The sequence below is a fragment of the Myotis daubentonii genome, chromosome 6 (assembly GCF_963259705.1).
Source record: "Myotis daubentonii chromosome 6, mMyoDau2.1, whole genome shotgun sequence".
Classification (NCBI taxonomy): Eukaryota; Metazoa; Chordata; class Mammalia; order Chiroptera; family Vespertilionidae; genus Myotis; species Myotis daubentonii.
Window position 1 is genome coordinate 20,487,294 of NC_081845.1, and position 5,879 is coordinate 20,493,172.

General features: G+C 40.8%; 1 non-coding gene across 1 annotated transcript; it reads left to right on the forward strand.

Annotated features, from left to right (window-relative positions):
• Nucleotides 1-4,976: 4,976 nt before the first annotated feature.
• Nucleotides 4,977-5,105, forward strand: LOC132237842 (small nucleolar RNA SNORA11). The gene has a single exon (XR_009453660.1). It is a non-coding gene; the product is annotated as a small nucleolar RNA SNORA11 (small nucleolar RNA).
• The last annotated feature ends 774 nt before the right edge of the window (nucleotides 5,106-5,879 follow it).

Sequence of the window (5,879 nt, forward strand, 5' to 3'; positions counted from 1 at the left end):
CCATCCCTTGAGCTCCCAAGAGGAAAAGATCTAAAATAATCATTCCTGCCCTAGCTGGTTTGGCTAAATGGTTAGAGTGTCAGCCTGCGGACTGAGGGTCCCGGGTTTGATTCCGGTCAAGGGCACATGCTGGATTGTGAGCTCAGTCCCCAGTAGGGGGTGTGCAGGAGGCAGCTGATCAATGATTCTCTTTCATCACTGATATTTCTTATTTTTAAAAAATATATATTTTATTGACTTTTTACAGAGAGGAAGGGAGAGGGATAGAGAGTTAGAAACATCGATGAGAGATATTTCTCAAGGTCTATCCATTGAGCCACACCGGTCAGGGCTCATCATTGATATTTCTATCTCTCTCTCCCTCTTCCTTCTCCTCTGAAATCAATAAATATATATATATATATTTAAAAATTAAAGTAATCATTCCTGCTTGTTAATTGAATAATTGATTACACTTTGATTTTAAGCCTTCTATCTCTAACTATGGAGTGAATATCTTTGTTCTCTTTGCAAGCAGGTGGACATGGAGAATTTATACTTCTGCAGGCTCTACTCTTCTGAAAACTCTCTTAGTTGTCAGAGAACTATTTTAGAATCTGTTGGGAATGGAGGAGTCTAAGTCCCATACCTCCTGCTTTATCTAGGACCTAGGGCTTCTACATGTGAGTCCTTTATATTCCCTACATACCAGCCCTTTCCCCAATAACTCCCGCTCTCTTCTCTGCCTGAATTTGGATTCCATTCTGTTTTCTCGTACCCTAGTCTTACTCCTCTTCCAGCTTTCTAACCCTCCACTTCAAGTCTCCAGAGCATATATGCTTCATGGTTTGCATTACTGGTACAACGTGACCTACGCCAAGGTGGGCACAAATAACCATTTTGGTTTTTATTATTGTTGATTATAATACCAATGATTACAGATCAGTGACTTAATTATTGGTGAGTACTAAGCTAGTCTCTTACCTTGCTACCAAGGTTGTAATGAAGGCAAGTTCCTACCAAATTCTGGGACAATAAAGACACTTATTAGAAAGTAGGAGAAAAACAGTTTGTTCTGTAAGCTCGGTAAAGTTATAATTCTCCAAAAATTCAGAAGCTCCTAGTACACTCTAGAGGGGGAAACAGTTTTCCTTGAACCTCTTTGAATCTCTGATGGGGTCTGAAAATGAAACTGACAAAGACAGATTGACAGGAGAGAAGCATACAAATTTCATTAAATTTGTATATGTGCATGGGAGTCTTCACAAGAGAATAAAGACCTGTAGAAGTGACCAGAAAACAAGAAGGACTTCTATCTTTTATTTTTTTTGTATATTTTATTGATTTTTTACAGAGAGGAAGGGAGAGGGATAGAGAGTTAGAAACATCAATGAGAGAGAAACATCGATCAGCTGCCTCCTGCACACTCCCCACTGGGGATCTGCCCGCAGCCAAGGTACATGCCCTTGACTGGAATAGAACCTGGGACCCTTGAATCCGCAGGCTGATGCTCTATCCACTGAGCAAAACTGGTTAGGCAGGACTTCTATCTTTTAGACAAACTACAAAGCTGTGAAGAATTGACAAGACAAAGGGGTTCGGGTTGGGAATAGTAAATGGTGAGAAAGGACCAAGGATTGTTTTACAGCCTTCTTGGCCCTCACTTCCCTCGGTGATAAGATGTCTCCTGCCTCCTGGTACTGAGAGGGCACCTTTCCGCATGGCAAGTTTAGCTCTTGCTTTCAGGAGAGAAGGGCACGTGTTGGGGGAAGATCGGAGTTACCGTCCTGCTTTTTTCTGTGTCCTCAAACTTTTTCAGCTTAAGATATTCAGTATGCCAAGGTGCCATATTTGGGGTAGCATGTCCTGAACCCCATCAACATCTTGTATGACAGTTTCATTCAAGGTAGACATGATTATCTAAAATAGTGGCAACTTCAACTTTTTGGGCTCAGGAATCCTTTGCTCTTAACTTTTATTAAAAACTCCGAAAAGTTTTTGTTATGTTTTATGTCCATGGGTATTTATTTTATTGGAAAATAAGCTTTTATAAAGTAACCCCCCCCCCCCCCCAACACACTAGCTGCCAGAGCAATGGTGTTTTCATAGAGCATGTCGCCTCTGGACAACTCCACCTACACTCCTGAGAGAATGCAAGTGAGAAAAGCAAACACAGCCTTATTATTAGGAAAATAATTTAACCTCACGAACTTCTTTCAAGTCTTGAGGGCCCCCAGAGGTCCCAGAAACATACTTTCAGATTTGCTGCTGATCTAGAGTTAGGATTCAGTTATTCAGAAATTAGCAGATGCAATTAGAATCCTCTGAACCAGGGACACAGGACAATTTAGGAATAAAACCTCAGGCACCATCCCTACAGATGAAAGATAAAGAACGAAGTCAAAGGGATTCCAGGACTTTTAAATCTGTTCATGCAAGTGTAGGGATGATGCCAAAACATTTCAGCCAATCTTCTTGTCTTGAATACCACAGATTTCATAATAATGGAAGCCCATCTCTCACAACCATTTTGTTTTTAGAAAGGCACAAATTTTAGCAATGCAAAGTCATTTCTAATATCATTATACTAATTAGCAAAGTCTCTGATGTTGCTAAGAGATTTGAAAAACAAAAAGGTAACTGTCTCACCTGACTTCCACCACCTACCGAATTATTTTGGAGCAGATCCTACCTATACCGTTTCATCTGTAAATGTTTCAACATTTATCCCTAAAGGAGTCTTCTTAAAAAATATTAATTTTTTAATACTATTACATACTTGGTATTAAAGTTTACCCAATTGTTTAATAATTTTTCTGTTGGTTTCTTTATATCTGAATATAAATAAGGTCCACACATTATAGTTGATTAACATGCCTCTAAGTCTCAATATTTAGCTTCCTCTTCCATTTTCTTTTTCTTGAAACTGCTTTGTTAGACCATTTGTCTTCTATCATTTTCCACATTCTGGTTTAGCTGATTGCTTCTCTTTGATGTTATTTGCCAAGTTTCTCTGCCCCATATGTCCCATATATGCATTGTCTGATCAGTGAGGTATTTTGGTGAGATTTTGTCGGTGTTATTATGTGCTTCTCTTGGATCTAAGGAGGCTCATGAGATTTGTGGTCTCTTGCTCAGTGGGCCGTTTAAATTGGATTGGAATTGAGAAATAATCTTTATAGAATTAAACCTCTGAGATTTCTGGGATTTTCTGCTACAGAAGCCTTGCTACTCATCATTAATGCATCCACAGTACCATCACTTTGTCCAGAAGCAGTATTATAAGCTAGAGGCCGGGCACACGGATTCATGCACTGCCGGTGGGGTCTCTCAGCCTGGCCTGCACCCTCTGCGCCCCTCGGCCTGCAGGACTGGGCCGAAACTAGCAGTTCAACATCCCCGGCGGTAAATAGTAGTGCGTGAAGCGGCAGGCAGCCAGGGAGGAGCCTGAGCCTGGCCAGGTGCTTCGCCACTCCAGCTCATCCCGGCCTGCTGTGCCTGCTGGGCTGCTTGGTAGTGCTGCTGCAGAGGCAGGGGCGGCTTCACGCTGCTACGGCTGCACTCACCAGCCGTGAGCCAAGCGTCTGATGCCCGTGGGTCAGCTGAGTGGGAGCGCCCCAGACCACCAGGGGGCAGCTCCTGTGTTGAGCATCTGCCCCCTGGTGGTCAGTGTGCATCATAACGATCAGTCAAACAGTTGACTGGTTGCTTAGGGTTTTATATATATGGATTATAGGCATCAAAATAATCATCTTTCACATTATCAATTTTTAATAAATTTTCATAATGTAACCCTCTTTACTGAAAAGCATAACCATTTCTATTATTATGTCTCCCTCTAATAGTAAAATTTCTGAGAGAAATATGTGACTGGAACAGCCTTGTTGATAATGATTTTATTGTTTTTTTAAAGCCAGGACAGCCTAATCTCCAACCAATCATGCCAGATAACAAAAGATTTTTTTATTGCCTCAACATTCCATTAAGAACTCTTCTGCTTAAGCAATAGTACTTTCTTCCTGCCCAATTATAGACTTTCTTGATAACATCATGTATTTGATGGTTTAGCTAACCTCTCTCAATCAAGGCGATCTCTGTAAAAGCCATAAACATTTAAAACCTCAAAGATGATGATAATAATGTAGAGTTACCAGACTCTCAAAGTATAAGGATTCATAGCAAAATAAAAAACAACAACAACATACTCTTAAGTTTTCCTTTCCCAGGTGTTTTATCATCAAACCTTCATTTCTTCTCCTTGAATCATTCAACTCCCCTACAACTGAGCTAGTAAAAAGTTGTTTAGTAAATGAAAATGTAGCTGTTTACTAAGAGACGTCTTTACTCAGAGAGAAAAACACATGATGATAATTCTTAAATGGCCTAGAAAAGAGGATTTGGGCTTATGTGTCATCATAAAAGTGTTTGTTGCTCTTTGTGTGGACATGAGCAATTTGGCCAGATGATGTGATTGCAACTTGCACTGCTAGCCCTATTGGCATTAATCATCTCCAAGGTGATCCCAGTTTCCGTGGCAACTGTAATATTGATTTTTGCACACAGCACTGGCTGATCTCTGATGGAAGAGTAATCCTGAAATGTTAAGCCTCAGTCATAGATTTCTAATTGCTGATGTTGGAAAACCAGTGCATAACTTCCAACTATTCATCTGCATTCAGACAATTGTATTACAAATCTGTTCTTACTAGTAGTCAACCTGTGCTTGGTTGCAGGTTACCAGGCTCTAAGATCCAAAGGGCTTTTGCTGACTAACGAAACTCCAGTTGCATCAAATATTTATAATAACTTCACACATACATAATGTATCACTGTTATATTTACCTGGAAATAGACTGAAGAAGTCTAGGTATAACTCTCTCAAGGAAAAAGAAACTAAATATTAAGTATAACCTTATATGTTCTTCAAGAGAGAGATATCAATCAAGTTGAACTGACATTCAAGTTTCTGAATTTCATTAAAATTAATAAAATTCTATTGGGTGTGGAGAGAGCAGAGCGCCTGAAGAATGGCTTCTCTGTGTATAACACATCCAACAGCAACTTGGGCTTACTCCTCACGGGTGGCAGAATACTATGGCCTTCCTGTGACATTACGCCCTATACATAAAAAATAAAAAAATAAAAAATAAATAAAAAAAAAATAAAATTCTAGAGTAAATCAGGAAAAATCTCTGATCGCTCCTGTCTTCATCAGAAGTAATAAATATGGTGTCAGATATCAAGACTTTCCTAGAAAGGGTCCCAAGAACAATGACAGCTCGGTGGATTCAAAGGTGGAAGAAAGCCTTTTTGGAGAGATGGCCTGCAGTAAAATTTTAGGTTCTTGGTAGCCTTGCATGACCAGCATTTGTAATCCTGTTCCTTCAAGTTCTTTTTATCCTGTGTGTCTTTTAAAATATCTGATGAACCCATTAGACATATAACTTTTAAAACGTTAGCTCTCAAAGGCTTTTAAAAAATTATGCTGTGTCGGCTCCTTCCATCCTGCCTATGCACAAAATCGGCCTGATCCTTTCCCCCTGCCCAGGGTTGGAATGGTGCCGCAGAATGGCACAGCCCTCTTAGAAACCTGTGATCAGGTGTGAGAAAGGAGGCAGGAAGAGGTGTGGTGGGAACAGAGAAGAGGAAGTGTGAGGACAGGCTGAAGTCACCACGATCAGACTGGCCACTTGGTAAGGTCCCACAGCTGTGGCACTGGGCGTCTTATCCTGCCCTATAATGAGAGCTGTGCACCAAGTGCAGATGTAGGAACACTGGTGGCTGCAGAGGAGGCAGGTTAGGGAAGCCAAGCGCCCAGAAGGGGTCTGTACACACCGTCTGCTCAGAGGAGACACTGCAAGGACATGGAAGGAAAAACCTTATTCCCAGCCAAAGGGGAA